The 5,117-nt window shown below is 43.0% G+C and overlaps 1 long non-coding RNA gene across 1 annotated transcript; it reads left to right on the top strand.

Moving 5' to 3' along the window:
- Positions 1-268: 268 nt before the first annotated feature.
- LOC123039815 (uncharacterized) lies at positions 269-4,270 on the top strand. Its single transcript, XR_006417993.1, has 2 exons — positions 269-483; positions 577-4,270. It is a non-coding gene; the product is annotated as an uncharacterized lncRNA (long non-coding RNA).
- The last annotated feature ends 847 nt before the right edge of the window (positions 4,271-5,117 follow it).

Raw genomic sequence — 5,117 nt, 5'->3', positions numbered from 1 at the left:
GCGGTGCACGAATGGCAACTAGGTAAACATGGACGAAGAGAAAGAGGGCTAGCTATGACGCGGAGTTATTGGACACGAGCTCAAATGAGCTCGTTATCCTGAGCGTAGGATAGCTCATCTGGATCTGTGTCATTCTTTTATACGTCCACTGGTGGAGCGCTAGAAAATGGGCACCGTACATGAATACATATGCGTCAGGGGTGGGTGGTGGGCCTTATTGTAACGTGCGTGGTGCCGTCTGTCCGCCGCCGACGAGGTGGGCCGTGGACCAGGTTCGGCATCCCCGTCTGATCCGTGGCCCGGGAGTTTCGCTTTCCGTTCGGTGGGCGCAGGCAGGAATTGAATGCCTTCTTCCCAAAGAGAGCAGGGCGGCTACCACCATGGAGTTCCCGATGCAGCAATTTTCGAGAAGAGGACAGAGGGAGCGAGAAGAAGAACAGGCAAGACGACGCGCCATGAGTTCCTCCTGCAGCCAATCCGCAGGTATGCCGCTCCGATTCGATTTCTTGAAGCATACCACGCGATTTGACGTTTGTAGGTCAGACTGCTTAGTTCTCTCTGCTTGCGATGCCACAGATCCACAATATTTGGGGAGGTCGGGGAGAGTCTCGTGTAGGATGGATCGCCGGCATATGAGACAAGGCAACAGTGGTGGAGGTGGCGCTGCAGGAGGGAACAGTTTTGAGTGAGGACGAGCGGGTCTGTTGGGCGTCAGGAGCGGCGGCGATGAGCGGCCAAGGACGAATCTGCAGTGCTGCGCCGGCGGCGGCGAAGGTCTAATCTGCAGCGAGGCGCAGGCGGCAGCAGTGAGAAAGGACAGCTCGCCTCCCACGTCTGAGCTGTCAATGGGGAAGATGAATCTGCAGGCTCTTGGTTGGAATAAGAGGTGAGGGGAATGGAGTACAAATTTGAACACCATTGTTGTGTACTATGTTTTTACATTCTTGCTTTATTTGTTTGCTGTTGGAAAACGATTGTGTGATACGAATTGGTGTGGTTGCTGGTTGGTTTGTACTGCTGCTCTTCTGAAGAATTGTTGCTAGTTTAATCTATGAGCCCCGTATAGAAACCTGATTGCTTGCTGCTGCTCCTCTGCGGTTTGCTGGTTGTTGATAGTTTAATCTATTAGTCCCGTGTTAATTCTTGATAGCATGATTGCTTACTGCTGCTCCTCTGAAGAATTTGAAGTATTGAATTTTCAGGCTGTCTATGGGCATGCATTGTTGCTTATGATTTTTCGTGCTAGTAATCCATGGTTTAATGTACTATCAGTTACCGTAGTTTGTGTAAATTTGTGGTTGGTGGATTAGAATGGTTGACAGAACCATGAGTGATCCATTATCTGGTTGTGGATTGGGGCTGATGGCCCAAGCTGGGCACCTTGCCCAACTCGTGTAAGCGCGTTCGAGAAGGCAGTGAGGGTGTTCGCAGAAAAGTTGACGATTTCTACAACTTGTATTCATGGGAGAAGGGATTTGGGATTAGATATGGGAAAAAACGGCTAAATGTGTAGAGAATGAAGTGCATGCAGGAAAATTTTCTGCTGATGTTTGGTAAGGAAGGCTATGTTCGATATTAATGTATATGTTCATAGGAGTTGAATTAGATGAAGGTCATGTGAATCGTAAGACCTCTGAAGACATTGTTTATGTTTACGGGGGAAAGCTGGTGTGGAGAGCACAAAGTCCTATCGGTGTGAATGCCCAGCGTCGATAAGGCTGTTATGGACAGAGGAAAATGGGTGGTATATCGCCGAGCATCGGGAGAGTCATAACCATTCTTTTTCACCAAATTTCGGTGAGACAGTTCACTGGCCGTCCCACAAGCACATTGATGTGTACAGCAGGGACGTGATAAAATAGTTGCGGCAGAATAATGCATACCTTGTGAAGGTGTATATAGGATAGTAGGCAGTTTTTTTGGATCGAGGGAAAATGTGCCATTCACGAAGAGGTCTTTGTGTAATCTGTGCGGCACGATTAGCAGGGAACATTCAGATGACGATGTAAGGAAATTGGAGCGAAGGACATCATTTCACATACAGAGTTCAGCCTGACAAAGACGGCAGGTTGCATTACACGTTTTTCAGTGATGTGTTAGACATTTGACACAGCCTTTCGGCCTATTTGTTGGTGTGAATAATCCTTTCCAGAGTGTTATCCTGGATGGAGTGCTTGTGTGTGACGAAACCATCGAGGGTTTCGAATGGGTTTTCTCTGAATTTCTGAGAATGATGGGTGGCGCTGCACCGATAACAATACTTACCGGTACGTTCTTCATTTCATGGCTGTCATTTATATGATGGTGTTTTCATGGCCTAAAAAATATGTTCGATGTTGACTTTTAAGAAGTTGCTGCAGCTACAACACTTTGCCTCCTTGCCCAATAACCCAAGATCCTCACCAAGGTACACTTTGCCTTTTAATCTAGAAAAGTGATAGAAGTAGTTTAGGTTTTGTGACAGATTTAGCAAGTGTGAATTTCATATCACTATGACAGATTTAGTAAGTGTGAATTTCAGACTGGTGTATGTGTGAATGAGAGAATCTTTGACGTGGATTCAGATTAGTGTGGGAGTTCCTTGACTCTCCATGTTGTGTAAATAATAGTTTTGTTAGCTAGATGATGATGGTCCATGCCTGACAATCCTGTATGTTGCATGTACTGCCCACGTTTTGACAGAGAAAAAAGGAAAAACAATGAGTTATAGCTGCTGCCATGAAACCCCCAATATGATTGGCATTCATGAAAGTACACATAGAAATTTCTCGCATTAGCACCACTGAGTTGTGAATTTCTTCTTTTTAACAGGAGATGTATCTGTCTTGTCATCATATAATAATTTTTTTGATTAGACTCTGATGGTTCATCTACTATCTGTGTAATAGTAACTTGGACAAAGAGAGGGTGAACTAAGACAGTGCTTTATAATAGTACATATGTTTACATAGAGAGCTTCAGAAACGCTAGCGTGTGGTTATTAGTACTACTAGATGTACTCCCTCCGTCCGAAAAAACTTGTCATCAAAATGGACAAAAAAGGGTGTATCTAGAACTAAAATACATCTAGATACATCCCCTTTTATTCATTTTGATGACAAGTATTTCCGGACGGAGGGAGTAGTTGATTTCCAGGCTGTCCATGAATGTTTTAGTTATGTTGTTGGGTGCTTGTACTGTCCCTCAATTGTTCTGCCACAAAGCACAAGCAACCTGCGGTTTCTAGTGTGAGTCTACAATGCTAGTAATCTTTAAAATGTTTTCATTTTTAGCTGAGATATTTTGCTACTATAGTACTCCTTCAGTACATAAACCTGCCACGGAAATGTTTGATTGCAGCCCAGAAGAACAGCCTTGCCATATAGTAACAATGTAATTTCTCCGTCCCATCATGCAAGACGTTTTTTGATAGTAGTGTAGTGTCAAGAAACGTCTTACATCATGTGACGGAGGGAGTAACATGCAAACCATAGTTCAGCCACAATATGCAGGGATATGTTTGGTTAACAGTACATATATTTTTTTCTTGAGAAATAGCCTAGCAAGGACAATGGAACTAGTAAGAAAAAAAGGTTCAACAAAAGTTTCATTACTTAATATACTTTTCGGGGTTTCTGAAGTTGTAGAGCACACGACCATTAGTCATGCACACGGCTGCTGCAATCTCTTTTGGTTCTTCCTGAAAGTCTAAAGAATTTCACACATCAAACAGCTCATCCACTAGTGTGCCTTGTCTTTGTATCTTTCACCTGATTACTAAAATGCTTATGAGCATCTAAGAATTGTACTACTGCTAGAAACTTAGCACAATCATCCTATTTTCCATTTTTGATACTGCAATGGTGTCGTCTTTTGGTTGTTCTACTATAGGCTTTTTGCAAGGCATGTAGACAAGTCGATGCTCCTGTCCATTCTAGCATGATGTACTTTGTTAGAATTCTGAAGATTAGTGTGTCATTAGTGCTCCTATGAATTCTGAAGCAAAACAACAGGCAGCAAGAAACCAAGCATCACCCTGGTTCTCCTATGAATTCTGAAGATTAATGTGTCACTAGTACTCATATATGTGGTGTTGTCAGCATTGAGGGCATTATCTGAAAATTATTATTTTGCGATTCCATCTAAACTGCAGTTACCTTATTCTACAATGTTCAGGGACATGCTGTAATTTTATTTTTCTTATGGGTCTTTGTGCAAGCTGTACTGAATTTTCAGATTAATATAATGCAGCTCCAGCCGATGCTATATGTATCGGAGTTTGTAGGGACCATTTTATCTGAATTTTCATTGACCATGTGTATCTGAATTTTGCACTGAGCTGATGCTGATGGATGCGTAGCCAATGCGTAGTGTAGTACTGTCCGCTGGCAGGTGCATGTTGTATAATGCGGTCTGCCGCAAATGCCCATGCTAATTGTAGCGGTGTGGCAATGGACCTTAGGTTAGCAGGTGGAATGTAGTTGCGGGCCAATCGAACTCGAGAATTATCTGTAGATGCGTAATGTTTCGATGTTCATGTATCTGACTACAACATTCAGACCTTGGTAATACTGGTGGTACTATAACAATTGCTGTATGATGGGTGAAACATGGAAAATCTGTTTAAATTAGTTGCAACCGAGTGTGGAATTTTTCTTTGTTCTGCTCTAAACAATAGATTGTTCATCTGCGTCAGAGTTTTGATGATGCTGAGTTTTGCTCTGTACTATGCCTGCAGATTCGTAGGGGAATTTTTCTTGCCTGGGTCTCTGTAGAATGCAAGCAGCGTGGCATGTATGCTGAGAAAGGTGTTTGTTTGTCGAGTGGTGGGTGCGTGCACTTAATGCCTCGTTTGTGTTGTCACTTCTTCAATGGTGAGTTTGTCCTCACGTACTTGTTTGAATTTTTGAATTTTTGAATTAAATGTGTAGGAACAATGATGATGTCTGGCAGCAGTAGTATTTTATTACTGAAAACCGATGCTTACACGATAGTACCGACAGTAAAAAAACATCAGGGCTAATGATAAATGGCTTAGCGCTTAGTACCAAAATCTAATTGCATAGGTTCGTAGTACATCTTGGACGCTGCAAGAATCTCTTTCTCGCACCATAGGTTGTATGGAATAAGGAGAGAGG

The sequence above is a fragment of the Triticum aestivum genome, chromosome 2B, assembly GCF_018294505.1.
Source record: "Triticum aestivum cultivar Chinese Spring chromosome 2B, IWGSC CS RefSeq v2.1, whole genome shotgun sequence".
NCBI classification, from domain to species: domain Eukaryota; kingdom Viridiplantae; phylum Streptophyta; class Magnoliopsida; order Poales; family Poaceae; genus Triticum; species Triticum aestivum.
This window is presented reverse-complemented; position numbering and strand designations above follow the sequence as displayed.